The sequence below is a fragment of the Natator depressus genome, chromosome 1 (assembly GCF_965152275.1).
Source record: "Natator depressus isolate rNatDep1 chromosome 1, rNatDep2.hap1, whole genome shotgun sequence".
NCBI lineage: Eukaryota > Metazoa > Chordata > Testudines > Cheloniidae > Natator > Natator depressus.
Genome location: NC_134234.1, coordinates 278,132,641 through 278,155,013, shown reverse-complemented (window position 1 = coordinate 278,155,013; position 22,373 = coordinate 278,132,641). Strand labels below are relative to the sequence as shown.

General features: G+C 40.8%; 1 protein-coding gene across 9 annotated transcripts in view; it reads left to right on the top strand.

Moving 5' to 3' along the window:
- The first annotated feature begins 2,718 nt into the window (after window positions 1-2,718).
- The window catches only part of NAV3 (neuron navigator 3), a 757,820-nt gene continuing 738,165 nt past the window's right edge, over window positions 2,719-22,373 (top strand). For 7 of the 9 annotated variants that reach the window (XM_074941992.1, XM_074941993.1, XM_074941999.1 and 4 more), the window contains exon 1: window positions 2,719-3,036. The gene's annotated coding sequence lies outside the window, so the exon portion shown is untranslated. The remainder of the gene's footprint in view (window positions 3,037-22,373) is intronic. The other 2 variants (XM_074941998.1, XM_074941996.1) reach the window with 1 other exon arrangement.

The following is a 22,373-nucleotide window of genomic DNA, read 5'->3' as shown; positions in this document are numbered from 1 at the left end:
TTTCTTCAAGTGGTTACTATTTGTATTGTCTGGCAGTCTCAGACAGACAGACTTCCACAGCTGTATAACCTGTGAGGCGCAATGGTCAGAAACAAGAAAATATGCCTTCCAGGGGAGAAGTGTAACCACACAACTTTTTTGGAAGCTGAGAGAGGCCTTTACAAACAGACTAGAACTGGACAGAAAGGAGTTGGTGTGGTGGGTGTGTTGCCACCCGTTCAAAACAAAACTCTGTAGGAACATACTGTAAACAAAGTATTCTAAGATAATTTACTAATCATGTGTCTTATAAAAAAGAAATAACCTGCTCCTTGAGTCTAAGTTTCCCAGCTGCTTAGATGACAATTATCTTTTCCTCTTTTCTCAGAGATGCATCACCTGAAGTCTTGTACTGTGCTTTATTATTAAGGATATTAGTACTGTTGATCTCCCTTCTGTCTTGCACCTTAGAGAGAGGCAGGCATGTGTGCCCTTTTACTTTCTATTGCACTTTGCAAACTACAAGCAAAAATCCATATTATTCTGTTTAGATAGCATAATCAGTATATTGCAATTTATGGTGAGATTTGGATAATTGGGCATCTGGGGAAACTGAATATCAACACCTGCCTTATGTTACATCCTTGCCAATGGTCTTTTCGTTTCCTAGTATTAAGGTCTTGTAGTATTGCTAGCTGTTGTTTCTCCCCTATCTTACCGTTTTCCTAAATGGAAATTGTTGGTTCAAGTGCCTGTAATTGTTCAGGAGAGGCAAACACCTCACTGTGCTGATAGATTTTTTTTTTTTTTTTTTTTTTGGTCTCTTGAATCCAAGTATCACCCTTTTCGCTCATTCCCCCACCTGCCCCAATGTGCTAGTGGGTACAGTTTTGACAGCAGCAATGCTGATTTGCTCTCACAGTTGTAATAAATCCCAGGTCTAGCTAGCAGGTGGTGTTAAAGGGGGAAGTTTTCTCAAAGACACAAATGGGATTTGCGGGCCTTTTTTGCCTGTGGAAAATCTCTCCCTGTGCCACCACTGGCTAAGTAGTCGTCCTCCTCCTCCTCCTCTTATGCGGAGGGAGGTGAGGAGAAACCCACACCTTTGCCACACCCCCAGTATAGGAAATGGGGAGCCCTGGCATGCTGACTTAGTGGCTCTTTCTCCCCAGGGGTTGGCTCTCTGCCTGGAAGTCTTTCTCTTTCCTCCTCCCATCCACCTAGGCTTCCTTCCTCCCACTCTGTGGTTAGTCTCCCTCTCAGTGCTGGGACATGGAGAGCATGGGCACCTGAGGATCTTCTCACCCTTTCCCCTACCAGGATGGGAGCAGGTATGATGCTGTCACCAGCAACAGAGCTGATTTGGGCCATCTGAATACTGGGAGGCAAAACATTCCCAAGAGCTGAAATAATTCAGCAGCCCCTCCCCACGCTACATAACAGCTATACTGGGTGAGACCAAAGGTCCATCTAGTCCAGTGTTCTGTCTTCCGACAGTGGCCAATGCTAGGTGCCCCAGAGGGAATGAACAGAACAGGTAATCATCAAGTGATCCATCCTGTCGCCCATTCCCACCTTCTGGCAAACAGAGGCTAGGAACACCATCCCTGTCCATCCTAGCTAACAGCCATTGATGGACCTATCCTCCATGAATTTATCTAGTTCTTTTTTGAATCCTGTTTATAGTTTTGGCCTTCAGAACATCCTCTGGCAAGAAGTTCCATAGGTTGACTGTGCATTGTGTGAAAAAATACTTCCTTTTGTTTGTTTTAAATCTTCTCCCTACTAATTTCATTTGGTGACCCCTAGTTAATGTGTTATGAGATACAGCCGTACTGGCTTTCTTCTGCAATATATTTACAAGGGCTGCATGGTGCTAGTTACTGTGGGTGAAAGCTGCCCCTCCTATGGGCTAGACTTGAACAACCGTGGAGCTGCCCCAGGGAAGTGCGGAGGCTAAACTGATTTGAGTGGGATCATACATGGGTAGTCTGAAACAGGCCAATGCGGCAATGTCCAAGTGGGTGGAGGACATTAGTAGGTTAGAGTGGGTGAAGGTGGTAGCTTAATGAGTTGCTTAACCAACTATCTCTATTCACTGGTCACAAACTTTGTGTGTGTGTGCAGGTTGCATTTGTTGCTACAGTTTGCTTTGTAGCCCTGCTTCAGATCGGGGCCAGGATCCCATCCTCTAAACCCCTGTGTAGGTCTTGCAGGTAAAGCCCATCTGCTCAGGCTTGGCCTTGCTCATGTCATTTTGATATAGGTGTAATTAAAAACAGAGAGGCTGGTTACCTTTCAGGCATACTTCTTAGCCCCAAAAATTGCAGGTGCAGGTTTTGCATACCTTTCCCCTCCCTTTTTGTCCATCTTTTCTGTTTAGATTGCAACTGTCTGGTACTACATGTGTGTACAGTGCTTAATGCAGATGAACCCTGGTCTTTGTTGGGGCCTTTGGGTACTACTGAAATACATATCATTCATAATGCATAGGGCTTCTCATAGAAAACAAAAATAATACTCATTCCTTTTGTATATCTCTGGACATCTATATTTCAGCATGTTCATTGCAAGGTCCCTACAGGAAACTTCTAGTTAAAACGCTTCACCCCCCCCCCCCATCAGCTGGAAACGATCTTAGAAAAGCTGAGATTTTTCTCAGGCACTATCCCTTTAAATTCCAGCTGTGCGGCTAGGAAACAGCACCACTCGCAGCAAAGCACTGGGCTGGGGCTGCTGGTGTGAGACTGTCCTTTTGCTTCCAGCTCTGGCAGCCAGGCGAAGATCTGATCACCCTGCTGAGTCCTCTGGGGGAGGGAGAGAGGAAGGGAAGAGGGAAAGAAAGAGAGAGACAGCGAGACATACACAGAGGAAGAGGCATAGAGCTCCTGCTCAGAGCTCATCTGCTCACTGGATCAGTTTCCTCCTTGGTGGTGGAGAGGATGAGGGTGGCTTTTCCCCCCCCTCCTCAAGATGATTTCCATAGTAACCTGATCAAGTGGTGCAATTTAGCAAACTGAGGATTTTCACTACCCCCCTCAGAATGACATCTGACAGGTAAGACTACAATATCCAGTGGATAGATATTTAAATCACTTAGATGCTTCAAAAGTTCTTTTAAAAAATATAAGCTACCCAGATATAATTCTGCTTATATTAAATAATGATGCAATTTCAGGTGGCTGAAATACCTCCTCCCCCGCCAACACACATTCTCCCTCTTTTTATTGTCTAACAATTGTGCCCCCTACCCACCAGCCTCCCCCCCACCCCCCTCCCAAAAAAAAAATTTGTCCTAAGAGGGTTGAGTGATGGGTTTCCAGAGAGGAGTCTGGACAGGCACTAATGCAGAGGGCCAAGCATTTGGCTCTGGGGTAGAGGAGTAGGTTGGGGACTGTCTACTTTGGAAATGCTGAGTGTTTGCTCCAGCGGCTTGTGCGTGGATGGTTGTTTTAATGCAGCAGCAGCATCACCTACATGGCCAGAACCCAGGCAGGCTTTGGGGGCGTTGGAGCAGTGAGTGAGTGGGATGTGTTGCCTGGGGTTTCCATCACATGAAAGGAGGATGCTTGCTTACCTTCTTTGTTTCTTTCTAGATTGGTTTTTATTCCCTTCCCTTTGTTTCTCCTCTTTTTGATGTTGCCCCTCATTCCCTTCCTTGTTTCCCTGGTTCTCTCATCTCCTTCCTTCTTTCTTTTGTTGTTTGAGGGGGAGATTAAAACACACCCATGGACTTTACCTTAAAATCTGCAACATGTAAGAATACAGCCACACAACCAGGCATTTTCAGTCTGGCCAACACCTAACTGTATATCTATCTATATATATCTATCTATATTAGTACTTTATTGCTCTTTCTCAGATTCTGCCATAACACATTGTACCTAAACTGTGCTTCCTCATTAGAAAATCGTCTATTTCAGCTTAGCTCTGTGTTCGCTGCTGGAGAGAGGAGACATGTATTGTATGTGGCATTAGACATTGATCTAGGAGCTGGTACCTTCATTTCGCCAAAGCAATCATTGAAAAGAAGTTAATATTTTGATTTGTCTCTTTGGCCATATTAATGTTTAGCTGTAGAGGCTGGCAGATTAGGGGGGTGTGGGCAAAAGGAGTGGGAGGTGGGAGGAAGGAGCTGTAGAGATGGGCAGTTTTTGTGTGTGCGCGCATGGGGGTGGGGGGGAAGCACCAGTGCCTGGCAGTTGGTGTGTGTGTCTGAGGGGAGAGGGAGAAAGTAGAGAAAAGCAGCCTGTTGTTAATTGCCTAGGTTACAGTTCCTGACTCTTTGGACTCTTCAGTGTCCTAGTGCCCTCCACATTAGCTCACTGCATGGGCAGCGGGTCCAAGGGGAGGTCTCATCTGGTGCTCTCTGGGGAAATGATCCGGAGAGGTACTGAGCACCCACAACTTCCTTGGGAACTGGCAATGCTCGGCATCTATAGGCACTATGTAAAGAAACATTAGGCTGTAATACTTCCGTATAAATTCAGTTGTTGAGTTTAGTGTGAGGGTGCTCAGTGCTGTGGGTTGCCTGTGAGATATAGGAGGTCAGACTTGAGGATCTTGAGGTCCCTTCTGGTCTTAATCTCTATGAATTAGGGGGATTTCTTGGCCAGGATAATCTAGAATCTCTTTGTATAAAACTATGCTCCTTGGCTACTCAAAAAGGCCTGACCAGTAGACTGCAAATCTACTCGGACAAGTGACTGTAACGTGGCTTAGTGTGGTTCCACATTTCTCATCTCATTGACTTTTAAATGAAATTTGCTCAGTTTACATGTATCAAGATATTAGTTCAAGCTGCCAGCCCTGAGAATTCTAAGAATCAAGCTGTGTCCTTTCCGTTCCATGCATCCTCATCAGCAAGAAATGTTCTGCAGAAGTTCTTCCTTCACTTGTACATGTACTCCCTCATTGTCTTCAAATATTGACCTAGGTTACACCTGCGCAATCCCACTGTCTCCACATTGGGGTGCACAGGTGTAGAACGTGTACAACACTGGAAGTTGCTCAGATACTACAGTGATGTGTGATATAAAAGTCTATATGAAATAGAATAGATGAGGGCAGAATTTGACCATGCAAAATGAATTCAGTTAATAATTTCTTCCATTGTAGTGCTTAGATTACTGTGATTACTGGTGTTGACAGGCTGAAAATTGTGCACCTAGCTAGGTTTCAGAGTAACAGCTGTGTTAGTCTGTATTCGCAAAAAGAAAAGGAGTACTTGTGGCACCTTAGAGACTAACCAACCTAGCTATTTTATGCTAAATCTTACTAAAATTATTACTGATATTCTGCCCTTTGTTTTCTCCCTAAACTTGTTTATTTCACTTATATCATAATTAGCCTCATTCAGACAATGCAAAGATTCACATGTCTGAAGATTATATTACTTTATGCTAAAGTCAAGTCATTTATAGTTAGTTGTAGGCATTCTGGTAAAGGTGGTACTTTGAGGGACCACTGATAAAGTTTTTCCAGATGACACACAGATTTAGGGAGTGGTAAATAATGAAGAGGACAGATCACAGACATAGAGTAATCTGGTTTGCTTGGTAAGGTGGGTGCAAGCAAACAATATGCATTTTAATATGGCTAAATGCAAATGTATACATCTAGAAACAAAGAATGCAGGCCATACTTACAACACGGGGGATTCTGTCCTAGGAAGCAGTGACTCTGAAAAGAGATTTGGGAATCAAACTGGATAATCGGCTGAACATGGGCTGCTAGGGTGACGCCATGGCCAAAAAAAAAAAAAGTGAATGTGATCCTTGGATGCATAAACAGAGGAATCTTGACTAGGAGTAGAGAGGTGATTTTACCACTTGTGGAGCATTGTGTCCAGTTCTGGTGTCCGCAGTTCAAGAAGGATGTTGATAAATTGGAGAGGGTTGAGAGAAGAGCCATGAGAATGATTAAAAGATTAGAAAATGTGCCTTATAGTGACAGACTGAAAGAGCTCAGTGTATTTAGCTGAACAAAGAGAAGGTTAAGGCGTGACTTCATAACAGTCTATAAGTAGCTACGTGGGCAACAAATGTTTAATAACGGGCTGTTCAATCTAGCAGACAAAGGTATTTTAAGATTCATCGGGTAGAAGTTGAAGCTAGACAAATTCAGACAGGCAATAAGATGTCAATTTTTAGCAGTGAGGGTAATTAATCATTGGGTTATGGTGAATTCTCCATCACTGGCAGTTTTTAAATCAATGCTTGGATTGGATTCAAAAGGAATTATTCAGGGGAAGTTCTATGGTCTGTGTCATGCAGGAGGTCAGACTAGACAATCTCAGCGGTCCCTTCTGGCCCTGGAATCTATGAACTACTAAATTTATCTTGTGCTGATCACCATAGTTTCTAGGTACTATAGACTTTAAGGTCAGAAGGGACCATCATGATAATCTAGTCTGACCTCTTGTACATGGAAGGCCACAGAACCTCACTTACCCACTCCTGTAATAGACCTATAACCTCCAAGTGAGTTACTGAAGTCCTCAAATTGTAACTTAAAGACTTCAAGTTACAGAGAATCCACCAGCAAGTGGAATCCACCCGTTTAAAACACCAAGTGACCCATACTGCAGAGGAAGGCAAAAAACTCCCAGAGTCTCTGCTAATCTGACCTGGGGGAAGATTCCTTCCTGACCCCAAATAAGGCAATCAGTTAGACCCTAAGCATGTTGGTAAGACCCACCAGCCAGACATCAGGGAAAGAATTCTCTGTAGTAACTCAGAGCCCTCCCCATCTAGTCCCAACAGACGGAGATGGGGAGATATTTGCTACTAGCAGTCGCAGATGGGCCACATGCCATTGTAGGCAATCTCATCATATCATCCCCTCCATACATTTATCAAGCTCAGTCTTGAAGCCAGCTATGTCTCTCTCTCCCCCGCACCCCCACCTGCTCCCCTTGGGAGAATGTTCTAGAACTTCCTTCCTCTGGTGGTGAGAAACCTTTGTCTAATTTCAAGTCTAAACTTGTTTATGGACAGTTTATATCCATTTGTCAACATTGGCCATTAACTTAAATAACTCCTCTCCCTCCCAGGTATTTATCCCTCTGATGTATTTATAGAGAGTAATCCTATCTCCCTTCAGCCTTTTTCGATTAGGCTAAACAAGCCAAGCTCTTTGAGTCTCCTCTTGTAAAATAGGTTTTCCATTCCTCTGACCGTCCTAGTATTCCTTCTCTGCACTTGTTCTAGTTTGAATTCATCTTTCTTAAACATGGGAAACCAGAATCGCACATGCTGTTCCATATGAGGGCTCACTGTGTCTTATATAATGTTACTAACACTTCCTTGTCATTGCTGGAAATACCTCACCTGATGCTTCCTAGAATTGCATTACCCTTTTTTTGTGGCTGCATTCTGAGATTGACCAATACACTCAGGTCTTTCTCTTCCTCTGTCACTTCCGACTGATAGGGTTTCAGCTTATAGAAAATAGCAGATTAAAGGAGCCAGTTGCTGGAATTACTATGTTCTTCTTTCCTCCTGTAGGTTATATTTCAGTGGGTCTTTTGGAGGAAGGAGGGTATGCTGGTCATTCTGAGTCTTCCGTTGTTAGAGTAAATTGTATTCAAATAAATTAATCTTGCATTGCACTCTAAATATATGAGACTTGTCTTAGTCTGAGTTATGGCAGGAGAAAGTTCCAGAGCTAGAGGCATTTTACTGAAAACTCACCTCCTCTAACACCTGCAAGTTCCCTCATGGTCTCCATCAATCATAGCATCCCCTAGAACAAAGCAATCGAGGTATTGATCACAATCCTGTGTCATGCTGAGCTTCAACTCCTGTTGACATTGGTGCAAACTGACAGTGCTCACACCTTGCAGGAATAGGCCTTGTTGTGTGCAAACATTATTGTTCATTTTATATTAAAGTACTGCCTAGAGAACCCAGTGAGGGTCCAGGTCCCATGTACAGAGTACTGTACAAACAAAGGTATACATAGGATCCATATTTCAAATTAGATGGAAAGCTCTTTGAGACAATCTAATTTGACACACAGCAACTGAATGTAATAAAATAAAGGAGGACAGGCAGTTATATAGATTGGCAAATACTCGTATTGATGGCTCCGGACCTCTAGATTATTTAATACAAATTGTTTTTAAAATGAAATAAAATCAGCTATCCTCAATTATCTCACAACGTAAACATCGCTGATTGACTGACTGATTTCTTGTAATAATCACAGCAGAATTTGGCTCATCAGGTGATATTTGAAATACAGGTAGTCCATGATGTAGGCTGGACTTAACCAAATGAAGTCTTTTAGATTAGAAAGAAGATATAGAAAATGGTCTGATACAAGGTAGAAGCCAGTGAAGAGTATCGCTCACTGGCATGACATTTTCTCTCTGAATTGTTTTAGGCAGGAGATATGCTTCTGCATGTGGAACCAGTCAAAAATCCTGTTAATAAAAATGTAAAAAGTACAGATCTTCCTGAAGAACTACTTGAGTGATAGCTTCAGAGATTTCTTGTAAGTTATCACCTCCCGAGATTTTATTGAAATCCTCCTATATAAAAAAACAAAAAAGAAAACTTAGACAAGATTTCTGAAAAACATGCACATGGGAGAAAAAAGATTTAACACTAGAAAGCCTATGAGTCAGTTGAGTGGGATGATTTCTAATACTATAAAGAACTCTGATTTGAGGGATAACATGATTAAAATATGTATTATTTTGAAAAGGGGTGCCTGTGCTATTTTGATGCTCTTGGCATTAGCAATGGAATTATTAGCTATGTGCTTTAGAAATTCTCCCGCTGTCTTTTCTGAAAACCATGTTGGTGAACAGCTGTCAAAGATGTGTGAAGAACTATTAGCAGTAAATCATGAGCCTTGGTTGTGCAGGTTGGACCTCTCTAGTCTGGCACTCTCTGGTCTGGCATGATTTTATTTTGTGTTTTTTATGCTTTATCCACTTATTTCCTTGTGCCAATACAGTAAACTTGTGTAACAACACTAACGCTTTGTTATGAAGAGAGCCGATGAGCCTTGGCTAGGCTGCGTTGCAAGCATTGGTCCGTTTATTCGCCTCGGCAAGATAAAAATAAAGAGAGACCCACTCACTACAATATTGACCTCCGGGGTTCGGAGAATTCTCTGGTTCAGCGCTGGTCAGGTCCCAAGGGTGCCTTACTAGATAGGTTCATCTTGTACCTGAAAATCTGAAATCCTGAGCAAATGACTTCTTTTGGGAAGAGCAACTGCATTAACAATATTTGCTTCGCTCATATTCTAGTATATTTACAGTGGTTGAATTCCCCTCTCCCCAAATCATCATTGCAACATCTAGCTTTTTGTGGGCGAGTAGAATGTCTTAAATTCACACAAACGCCTTACAATTGCCAACTGAGTTTATGGATGCAGGGGGTGAGTGTTTTTCAGTTTTATATTAAATGGAAAACTGACTTCGGGAACTGCCTGATAACTTGGTAATGAATACTGAGAAGCAAGCAGGTTTCAGAGTAGCAGCCGTGTTAGTCTGTATTCGCAAAAAGAAAAGGAGTACTAGTGGGTGCCACTAGTACTCCTTTTCTTTTTGAGAAGCAAGCAGTGTGCAGTAGGTCATTACAGTTAAAGTCTATTTACTAAAGAGGAAAAGATTTGATGGGAAAACTTTAGCGTGACCATATAATTGTAGGAATAGAATATTCACCCAGTGACCCGATAGGGGAGAGAACTACATATCTCATACTAATTATTTGGGAGGGCAGATACTTATAGTATAAGATATATACTCAGATAACATAAAGAGAAAGTGTCAAAAAATGACAGGGAGTCATCTGATGATTTTTTTTTCTTCAGATCAACACAACAAAATTGAGATACTCTGATCTCTCTTTAAGGACATTGCAGACAAATGCATTATCATTCCTTTAGAAAAATAATTCCAGTCAACTGTCCTAATGCAGAAGCCTTTGCTCACACAAAGCTGATTAGTCATCCAAACAGCGAGAATAGTTTTAAAATAAGAGCCAATAGATCTTAACTTGGAATATTCACAGGAGAATTACTTCAGTTATTTAAAAGCATGTCAGTATGCATCAAGCATCATGAGTTATGCTACAAACAATTACATAGAGAATGCTAGACTCCAGCTAAAATAGCGTCATTTTATTCAAAAGCATTCCCCCGGGTGGCTTAGAAACAAATTAATTGGAGGGCCTTGGTTCATATGTTTTGGACATGCTCTCCTCTGAATAGCTTCTGAATATATGTTACAGAAATTATGGAAGGTATATTAAGAATCTATATAGGGCCAAATCCTAAAATCCTTAGTCTGTGAATGGGAGTTGGCTTGACTAAGGACTGAGTAAATGGGAATGAATATTGAATTAAGAACATTAGTATTCAGCCTATAGTAAATTTTTCCAAGTGCTTGCTTACGTCAGGATGTAGACTGCTCATTGAATAAAGCCACACAGAAACACGTAGTGTTTAAAGTCATTTTGTATCTTTCTACTGAGCTGTGCTCCATGGCTGTAGACATGAATCTGGGCCATCACTGGGGAGGTTCTGGGAGGTTTCCAATATTGGGAGTTTCCTTCGTAGATGATACCAAGTAATAGTCTTAAACATGACACTGCTGCTTAAAAGATACAGGTGATGATCCGAGCTTAACACAAATACATTATTAGTTTAGATGTCTACAAATGATGACATTTAAATCCACATTTTCACTGGGCATGGCTTAAATGATGTTGTGATCTCCTGGTCATTTTAATATTTCACTGCAACTGCTCTTTTTCAGCAGGAGACAGAACATTGAGTCAGTTTTGATTAAGCGTCTTTAATTTGACATTGAAAGGTGGATTATGTTAGAGACAAGACATAAATTACTTTCTTGTTTACTGTACATTGGCCTTAGGATTTTTTTTCTGTGATCTCATCCATAGATGAATCAATTAGGCACTACCATCCCCTTACCATTTATTCTGATTACTTTGACAAAAGCTTAAGATTGCATACACTTGGTTCATATTTTCAGTCTCAGGTTTATTACATAAGAGACCTTAGTGCATATTCGCTTTTGGATGTCTTTAATTATGTATATGTTGTGAACAGTTTACAAATTAAGTATAGAAAAAAGAAATTCCTTAAGTCATCCTGTGAGTGACTAGTAAATAATTTGGTAACTCATGTCAGGGCAAACTGGAAATCCATGGAAAATATACAATTCAGTTATTTACATCTTTAAATGTTATCCTTAGGGAATGTTCTTTCAAATGGGTAGCCACCCACATTGGATAAAGCATGCTGACTACATGTTTGCTTGAATGCTGAACAGTGAAATAGTTAACAGCTTTGGGTTTTATATTATCATTAGTTTTCAGAGTCAACACCCCACTGAGATAAGTGAAGCAGCCCAAATTAGCCTCTGAGAGCTATTGTTACCATTTTTCTGTATGCACAGTGAAGAAGATAGCACTGCACAGGTTTATATTTAATGGTTAATTTTACAACAAGAAAATTCTATTCTAGTCTAGTTATTCTACTAAACCTCTCACTATGAACTTAAGAATATTTTTTTTAATGAAAACATTTTGCAGCAAAAATTGGAAATACCCAAATTGAAGGTGCCCAAAATCTGTGGGATTTGTAGAACTTTCATGCATTTAGATTTTCATTACCCTTACTCCTACTGTTCTGGGTTGTTACATTCACTATAAATTTGCACCATATAACAGGACTGTTCGTACGGAACTAGATGGCACAATGGATTAGTGCACTTTGCCTCTCAATTTATGGACTCAAATTTTGGTTTAGGTCCCTAGTGGACTGACTATGCAGAAAGAAGACTCAATGTAGTCAGCAAAGGATTTCTTCAAAGAATAATTTTATAACCAGAAATCAAAATGAGTTTAAAATAATCAAAAAATGTAATAATAGAAAACTCTCCTGTCCTGGAGTTTATGCCAGTCCTCTGACCCTGAATGTGGAGGCCTTCCTTCCTTAAGGGCATTCTTCCTGTTCTGTCTCCCCAGCACTCACTCTTAAAGTCCATTCTCAGAGTACCCGTGCAAGAGAAAGGAAAAAGCCAAAGAGCAGGAAGTGCCCCTGTACTCTCACTCTCACAAGCGAAAGTGATTTTGCTTCATTGCTGTGCTGGATATTTGTCCGTCAGAAAGTCATCTCACAATTTGATGATATCCTCCTCAAATAAGGGCAAACAAGTGAAATAGCATGAGTTGGGGGTTAGGAATTAAGTGCATTGACAGAACTAGGTAGCAAAATTTGTATAGTCCTTGCTTATATTATTCCTGACTAACTGGATGCCTTCTGGTATGGTGTGCCTTATAAATATATACATATTATTCCATCTATCTTAAGAGCACCAAAAGGTTAGTTAGCAAAATATAGGACTATGGTACCTAATTTCAAGGTAAATACTTCAAATAAGTAGAGGGGAGAAAGGAAATCTGACTCTCTTCCCACTAGTCCTAAAGCAGCTTGGCCTGAGTTTTTCTCTGTGTATGTTATCAAGATCAGATACGTAGGTCTTAATTCAGAAATTTTTGAATTCAATATAAGTTTACATGTGTTAGTAATTAAGAACCTGGTGCAAGTAAATGCAACTCCATTGACATGATTGGAGCTCTGCAGGCTCGCACCAGGTCTGGATTTGGTCCCTCATGTTTAAATTGATGAATACAGTTTAACCGTTGTTTATAATACAACTCCAAGCTCTGGTTAGCAACTCCAATGTAAAACTGCTCTTCTGTAACTCTTTCCACTGAAGATGACGGAGACTTTTCTTCTACCGTAATTTGACAGCGTTCAAGAAAAGTTCTCTTTCTGTAAAGAGTGCAGTAATGTTAAGGATGGGAAGTTTCATTTGCTTCCTTCTGACATTTTTTGAAGAGGATTTGTGGCTCAGAACTCTCAAAGGATCCTGACTGCACAACAGACCAATGTTTTATCCGTGAATAGAGGTGAGATGGTAATTGCAGCCCACTTTCAATCTCTTCCCATGCTCCTCCAGTCTCCAAGCCATGATATTGTCTCTCTCAGTAAGCTCACTTAATTGTTTCATGCAGCAGTTTTGGTGTTAGCAGGCTCCAAGGCTTCTTTATAATGACCAGTCAGTTGTATTCAAGTGCAGTAATGACTCATTTCAACTGTCTAGGGGCATGGACTCTCACAGACTTCAACAATGATCAATTTTCTGTCCTGTCAGTGATCTAAGTATTTAAACCATGCTCCTCACCATGCTTTTACAGAATTGCACAAACCCAAAAGGTAAAATCTAAACCTATTTTAGCTTAGTTACCCATTTGGTAACTAAGCTAAAATACTTTTAAGCTAAAATAAACACTGCCCACTTTTCATGATGGGCAGTGTTTATTTTATTATTGTTGGAAAGTTGTGGCTAAAAGATGGCTTGTGGTGCATAGTGAGATGCTAAAGGGTTGTGATTGTTCATAAGCCTTGTGGAAGGAGTTCCATAGCCAATGGCCAGCCAAAGGGAAGACTATCCTCGTCGTCTACTCGTCTTATCCTTGTTGTTGATATTTTTCCATTACTCTTGCTAGAAACACAACAGTCACCCTGTATCTAGATAGTAGATACTATTGATACCAACAGGAACTCTTCACATAGATTGGGCATACAATATGGACTAATGCAGGAACAGTTAGTACTTTATTACTCTTGTGGCCTGGAACCTCAATATGCATCAGACAGAAAATATTCTCTCTAGGCCAAATTTAGGTCTGATGTTAGTGGGTACAAGTCTACTGCGTTTGAATGGACTTGCACAGGGTCCGAATTTAGTTCCCATATGCCAAATGTAATATGTTGTTTGATATTAATTCTCTAAGAAAACATGTGTGGTATTTACTAACAAAACAAATTGATTTTTATTGGGCTGTGAGCAAGAACAGGGTAAAATAGGGTATGCATTCTGTAATACCTCAGGGTTATGAGGAAAATTAATAGATCATTGATTTTTCAGATGCTCAAATTAATGAATGAGTTGGAACTTGCTTTCAAAAAGTAGTAGGCCAAAAATGTCACCGGCCAGTTGTGTTTGGATGAAGGCATGCATGTAATGCTTTCATCCCTTTGCATGCTCTGCTCTTATGAGCAGATACTGAAACTGAAATTTACAGAAGTTCTGCTTCCTGAGATTTTATTTTTTGCAAGATTACCATTCAACGGTCTGTTGGCATAAAGCAATTCATAGAATATCAGGGTTGGAAGGGACCTCAGGAGGTCATCTAGTCCAACCCCCTACTCAAAGCAGGACCAATCCCCAATTTTTGCTCCAGATCCCTAAATGGCCCCCTCAAGGATTGAACTCACAACCCTCGGTTTAGCAGGCCAATGCTCAAACCACTGAGCTATCCCTCTCCCCACTGATAGTGTTCAGTGACCTATACCCATAATTTACTCTTTGGGGATTGAAATTGATTTTCCTCATCTCTGACATGAGAAAATCTAGTGTGTGCCCCTTGACCCATCTCCTGAAAGTGTACGGTGGACTAATTAGCAGATATTGAGGCATCGGCTTTTAGGGCAGCAGAAATCTGCCTTGAGAGCACCAGATTGAGCAGTTATGTCATGTGTTACGATTCTAACTAGCATTTATCAATCCCTGTGAGGATTTCCATAGTCACCAGGTAGGTCATAAAATGATGTTACTGGGACAAGACGCACAGTAATGGATCCTCCCCATCCCAGCCCTCCCACTCTTTCCTTTCTTACTGCCTCTCTGCTACCACACATGGAACAGGGCTTTCAGCTACACAGTGCACTCCCTACCAGCCCTACCCATCCACCTGCAAAATGGTGCAGGTTCCACAGCCAGGGGAGACTCCAACCCACTGAGGACATGGGCTGGATTTCATCCCCAATGCTAACCACTCTTACTATGAATTGTGTTCTGGATTCACATACCGTAGACCCAGCTATGACCACAAACATGATTTAACTCCTGACAATATTAATCAGAACTTCTCTATGGAAGCCACCCCTTCAGTCAGATGCACGCATACCTCTCTGTGAAAACCAACAAGCCAAATTTGGAGTAAGGTGCAGTCCTTTGCGGAATTTAGCCATAACATAAAGCTCCATTGCCAGTCTGTCCTGCTGAGCCCAGGTATACCAATTGGTTTAAGAACAGTGGTTGATTTTTATTTTTTTTTTTAAACATAGTGCCGCAAGACTTAGGTACACTAGGACGAGCTAAACACAAAGTTAAATCCTTGACTCTGATTTTCATTGATTCTCTCCTTCCCCCCAAATGTCATTGCTCGCTTAGTGGTGTCAGTGCAACCTGCCCCTTTCAACCACCGATCTCCCCACCCCCCTCAAAAATCATGCTGCTGTACATAACATGATGAAGACCTATTTAGTTCAGCTCAAGGGTTTATGAGAATCAGACCTTAGTAGTCAGAGATGAAAAAGATGTATTATATCACTGAGTCCTTTCCATCTGAAAGGAATGAATACAGGAATAAATTCTGTGTTGACTTGCACCCTTTGTGCCTCCAGTGGGATTGTGTTGGATTCAAACTGGCTCAGATATTGGCCAATAGTCTCTGGATATGGGATGTAGTGATTAATGCTTCACTCGGTTCAATAGTTGTTTCTTTGCCTTTTTAAAAAAGTTACTTCAAAACAAATGTGGAATTTTTAAAATAAGCTTTTAATTGTTAATTTTCTGACACTCTTTTAGATAATTTATATATTTTGAAATTAACTCCAAAACACTAGAGTATATCCGTACAGAGACTCATGCTAAACAGCACAGTGGTTGTTGAGATTAATTGTTCAGATGAAACTGAGTCATGTTCTGCTCTCTAGTGCACTGGCACAAATCTGCAGCCACTCTATTTAAATCAAGAGATTTACTTTGGATTAACATAATTATCGCTAAAATCAGAATCTGGTCCAGAGTACCTGATTCTCCTCTTGCTTACACCAGTTACACTGGTGTAACTACACTGACATCAGAGGAGGCAATTTTGTTTTGTAACCGTGGTTAGTGAGACCAGGTCCATGATTTAAAAAAATTAACCTGACAAACTCTTCAGAAAAGAAATGACGCTGTTGCTTCTCACTAGTGATCAGGTTTCTCGACTTTGGAACCAGACGGCAAATCGTGTTTTCTGTAGAGCAGTGCTCTGAAGGTTGAGTGCTAAGTAGTTACTACTTTCCAATCATGTGAATCAGTGGGACAGAAGGCAAGAGTAGTCCAGGGGAGTGTTTGAAAGACAAGGAGGAGGAGATCATGCTAATGGAAAAGAGGTGGGTGGTAATCATACATTAAGGACCTTGGGATATTAACCTTTGATTTGAACATGGTTTTTTCAGGCTTGATTTATAGTTGAAATAATTTTGGGGAAAAGTTCCCTTTGGCATTTCAAACAATACAGAAACATTTCTGGTTATTTTGCTTGTTTACAGAAAGGGGAAAATCGAATGGTATTATTCATACTGACAGTCATTTGATTGCATTTATAGAAGTAGCTGACTGCCTCTTATTTGGAGCCTATACAATTTCATTTGGAGAGCAACACATGCTGCATTCATCGAGAGGATTAGCTGAATTCCATGAATTAGGAGGATGACCTTGCAGCATATAATATGTTTGGCTACATGAAAACCTTTCATTATGTTTCCTCCTGCTTTTTATGTTCCTGGAGTTTGTTTGTTTGTTCAGACTCTCCTTATTTATGCTTTTTTGAGTGAACTTTCATTTCAACATAGGACAGAAGTCTGTCCTTACATAAAAGCATGGGACTCCTGTTGACTCCAGTGAGAACCACATGCCATCTCAGAGTAGGATTGGGCCTATGCCTTGTGTAGGATGCATTTGTTGGGTTGAGTCTTAATCTATTTGAATAGACTATTTTATATTTTAACTTCCAGGCTAAGAAGTTGCCCTCTTCATAAATGACTCACTGCCATCTTTCCAAGATAGATTAACTGAGTTCAGTGCAATTTGCTGTGTTTTGTTCTTCGACCTTAAAAACTGAGATTCTATCTCAGTCTGAATATTAAGGCTGATATTTTCCAAGCTGCTTAAGGGCCTTGGACATTCAATTCCCATTAAAAGTCCAAATCCCTTAGGTGCCTACAAAAATCGCACCCTAAGAGCTCTCTTGAAAAAGCAGAAGTTTGCCCAATGTCTTTAGCCAGATTTTCTTCTTTCCTTAACACATGCTGCTAATGGACATGCATGCCATAAATAGATATCTTCCAGGCTGCTACCCTTGCGTCCAAGAGAGGTCAGCACTGTAGTAGTGGTTTCCCCCTCCCAACTCCCACTTGTATGTTTATAAAGAGCTTTGGGATGAAAAACTCTATGTAAATAACATGTGGTTCATGTTTTGTAATGATACTATGCAGGGAATTTTTTATATCTTTGTATAAAATGCAATTGCATGAGCAATTCTATTCTCTATGTAAATCTCTAGGTACAGTATGCAAAGAACATAAAGCTATAGTCTCTGTTGAACTTTATTTATGCTGAGATTTTAAAAAAGGAGTAGATGACACGAGTGAAGCCCAATCACCATAATGGTGAAGCATCTTCATTGTATAATACAGAAATATACTGGATCCGTTAGCTTTTTCAGTGATGGAATTAAAATAGAGGCATTCTAAGAATGAACCAGTGTGAATGACTGATGAGTTTCTGAGGGAATAAGTTTATATTGTTCTTGATAGTTTTCAGTGAAGTTTACATGAATGTGAGTGCAACTGCTAGATGTGGGAATGCTGGCATTTGAACTGCCAGTGGCTGCCTAAGGTAACTGAAGTGAAGACAAATGGGTCCTTGAGGGCAACTGAAAGCAACATAGTTGGGGAGACAAAACCTGTTAATTCAGTCAGTTTTATGTAACTTCTGATTTAGGTCAGTATGACAGTGCAGTAAGCTGCGTATAAGGTGAAAGCCATTGCTGAAACTCTTACCTAGATAACCTGTATCAGCATGTCTTTTGAGGAAGAGAGACCATCAAGAGCACATCACACCCATGCTCAGCACATTCCACTAGTGCCCGTGCTGGATTTTGAATACACTTCAGGGTCCTGTTCCCAGACGCATTAAAGGGCTAGGGCCTGACTAAGAAACAACTTCTCCATTTGCAGCCAAATAGGTGTGCTTGACAAAAGTGCAACACCTGATATAGCTCGGGGTGAAACTCTTGGGAGCACGGGGCAGCGTTCTCAGCAGAGGCTTTGGACTGTAAAATGCCTTCTTACCAAAGAGCAGAGAGAAGCTAAACCAGACTAGTTTCAGAGTACAGTGAAAGACCCGCCTTTCTCAATCGGGCTTCCCTCAGTAATGAGGTCTGAAGAAAACTCTCTAGCTGGATGGGAAACAAGAAGTGTGAAGAGCAAAAGGGTGGGGAAGAAGAAGCACCCAAAGCAAAGAACGGAGGAGAGAGTAACAGATGTGTGATGCACAGGAGTGCTTGAAACTGGCTGATTTTTATTTCCTGGCCCCAGTCATATGACCTGGGTTGACTTACAGTATTGCCAATACCAAATGTTCAAAAATTATATACCAGACGTCTGTATGTCACAATTATGGATGCATTAGAGACACTTCAGACAGTTACTTTATTTTAAATATTTTTCTTGTTGCAGCACTGACGATAATGGTTTAAAATACTATTTTCCACTTGGCAATTTTATTGTAATGCCTTCTGAAAGGGTTGGTTTTAAAGGAATGCTGAATATAACAGTGTGCTGATCCGTACACCAGGTGATCAAATGTGGATTGGTCCTTGCTGCATCTGCACCCTATCAAAAGATTATTAGGATGAGGCTTTATAATGTACACCCTTTCTCGTTGGAGATCACATTTTTTCCTCCTTTTATATCCTCTAATCCTTTTTTCATGTAGAACTTAGTGAACTCTGCAAATTGTGCTGAAATAATGCAAATAGAAGTTTTGCATCGGTGTTGCCAAAGGCACATTTAAGGGGAATATTAGCTGCATTGCAATGGCGAATATACTCAATAAGCTGAAATCTCTGCTACTCAGAGGCACCACTCAGTTGACGAGAACGGAGTTGTACTCATCTAGAGGTTTGATCCTGCAAGGTGCTGAATACTGTGGCCTTGATAAAGAAAAAATATTTAAGCACATTCATAGTTCCACTGACTCCAAAGTTAAGTACATGCTTAAGTGTTTGTCTGGATCTGGGCCAGAGTACTTGGAGTCTTGGAGGATCAAGCCCTGTGCCAACAGTGGATTTGGCTCGGTCATTTAAGGCCAACATTTGTAAATTTGGTTGCCTAAAATTAGGCACTTAAATCAATAATTAGGCCCCTATATAAATGGCCTAATTTTCAAAGATGGCCGCTTTGTTTCTTCTCCAACTCACCTCTCTGGGCCTTTATCTACACTCCCACAGTGCATGGGATGACCTCCCTATCTTTATTTCCCCAAGCCACAATCTTCTCATTCAAATCCACTCCAAAACACTATCTTCTTTACATTGTGTGAATTAAAGTGGCTTTACAAGAAATTAACGGAACCATCAATGTGTGCGAATACTTGATCTGATTACTGTAACCAATATTCTTCTTCACCCCATTCATTCTATTATTTTTTACTCTCACTTACTGTGTCAGAACTAAAATAGATTAGATGTCATTCAGGGCAAGGACCATGGCTTTATATTTGTTCTGCAAAGCCCCAAGCACATATCTGAGCACTATGTAAATAATAAAAATAATATTAGCTGAAAGTTTAGCCTGTATTTATGAACTTGGGCCTGGCTCAAATATGGAATTTGTAATAAAACCCCAAATCAGGGAATAGCAGCTACATTCATAATATTTTTGCACCATTCAGGGCCCAATTTGCTTTCATAGATTTTTAAGGCCAGAAGGTACCATTAGATCATCTACCAAGACCTTAGTGGGATGATGTACATGAGAAAGGTGTTCAAGATTTAGCTGCACAACCCAATTCTGGCTGATTTAAAACCCAACTATAGTTTCCCACAAAAAGAGCTCCTTGGTTTTGTGTGCATTCCATTGCAAGACGTCGGATTCCCTACTGTCATGTGACAAAAATGCCCAAGTCCCAATGCCAACATGGGCTTCTAAGTCATTTAAGTGCCTTCAAAAAGGGTACATGCTTTTCCACTCAAGGAAACAGGGTTATGATGCAAAGCAGGTTTTTCCCCTTTAAAATTCGGCACATGTTTTATTATAGCGATGGGAGGGCTGAGAACAGCAGCAAGAAATGGGTGTTTGCTGCCATTTCCTGTAATGTGGGGATCCAGAGCTTCTCAAACATCTTTATGGTTACAATAAACTGCAGTCGTTCAGGTTTTCGGGGAATACTGAAAGGAAAACCTCCCATTCTTCTCCTGTTCATCACACTGATAAGAGCCCCATCTTTCCCCACTCTCCGAATGCAATAGCCTCTCTCTCTAACAGTTTTTATTATAAAAGAAGGCAAGGCCAATTCAGAATACTGAAAAATGTGCCTTTCTCCTCGTCGGTGGAGAATGGCCAGAGTTCAGGGGTAATACTCAGGTTTAAAAGTATCCTTTGTTCCCTCTCTTCCCTATCCTTTCCTCCCTCCCCTTTCCCCCCTTCTCACCCAGTAGTAGTGAGCTATCTGAACAGCTCTCTCATGTCATGAATACATTTAACATTGATATGTATTCTCTTTGTGTAACAGTACACTTATCAGAGGAAACAAATCAGACTATTTATCTGTACCACATGGCAGCATGTGGCTGGGAAAATGACCAAAATATTCCACCACATGCAGGACACTTGAGAGCACTGTGTTTGTGGATGTCTGGGTGGGTCCTTCAGTAATTTGCATTTCTCCCCCTTTTATTTTCTTCAACTTGCCACTCACCCAAGAAGGCTTGACATGCCACTCTGAGAATCTCCTTCCTCGCCAGGTGTAAGTAATGTCAACCCCGAGTGTATCCAGGATGTTCTCTGATTCCGCACCGGATAGCACATTTCACTGCTACTGCACTGCCAGGCTGGCTATGGGCTAACTCCATTCTGGTCCACTTCTACCTGTCTTCTCACAGAGGCATCCAGCTGTTTGCAAATTGTAAATATTGCATCTCACTTACAGGTCCATTACAACTGTTTGGTTCTCCAGTGCCAAGCAGTCATGTTGATTTTATTAAATCTAGTAAATTTGGAATGTAATCTTTCAGACCATTCCAGAAGTCTGCCAGGAAGGATATGTGCATGCTATTTTGACAGATGTCAGACAGGGCCTAATTCTGCCCTCAAATACCTTCATGCAGCTCCACCTATCTTCGTGGGAATTGTGTGTTCAAGGGGCAAACTGGACCTGCAGTGTGAAGAGAATATCTTGCCATAAAGTAGCTTGAACAAGCACTGGAAAAGATTATTATTAATTTCCATTGCATAGTGCCTAAGAACCCCCAACAGAGATTAAGGCCCTCATTGTACTAGGCATAGTACAAATTTCACCCTGTCACACGGAGCTCACAATAGGATTTAGATGATGTACCACAGACAAACACAGAGGTGAGGAGAAGATCGGAAGGACAAGGTAATTGTAGAGACAGGTGCATTTCCATGTATGCATTATTAAAAACAACAATCCTACATTGACAGGAGATAAAAATTAGGAGGTCTTTAACCTCCGTTTTATGATACAATGAATAGTGTCTGTCTCAGTGGCAAGAACCTGTGTGCTAGTCTTATTGGGTGAAAGACGAATCTATCTGCACCTTTTACCATGCTTAAAATTGGGATTTCAACCTTTTCTATGCAATTTAACCAAAATATCCCACTGCGAGGTAATGTTTTCTGATGGTGACTTTCAGATGTTGTCATTCTCATGTCATTTCTAATATGCTCATTAAACAATAGACAGCTGCAGTCCATCCTCCCACACGTTCCACTACTGGTGAGCTTGGGGCTGATATGAAAAATCCACAGGAGTGAAGCAATTCATTCTTTACACGATGTGGGTCCTAGGCTTCTTTTCTACAGTTGAGATTGCCAATTGAGTCAGATCTCATCTAGCAGTTTGGTGATCTAGTCTGTTCAGTCAGGTAGGAATGCATAGCAGCTGAATTTAAACACAATCCCAGGGGTGAACAGCTAGTGTTTTATGCAACAAGCTGCAGTTTAGTTACCATAACAACTTGGTGCACACTTTGTAATCTTGGCACTCTGCCTCTGATGTACTACAGTCATTCTAAAATGGGCTTTTATTTTATTCTTGTAAAATCTCTTGGTACATAATAGTTCTTTTGGACTAAGGGTGAAAAACCCCCCCGCAGTCCTTACTTTTCACTGTGTTTGTGCTGACCTTTCTAAATTTCATTAGTATATAGAACATGTGGATACCAGAATTATGCCATTTTGCTTTCTAATTATAAACACTG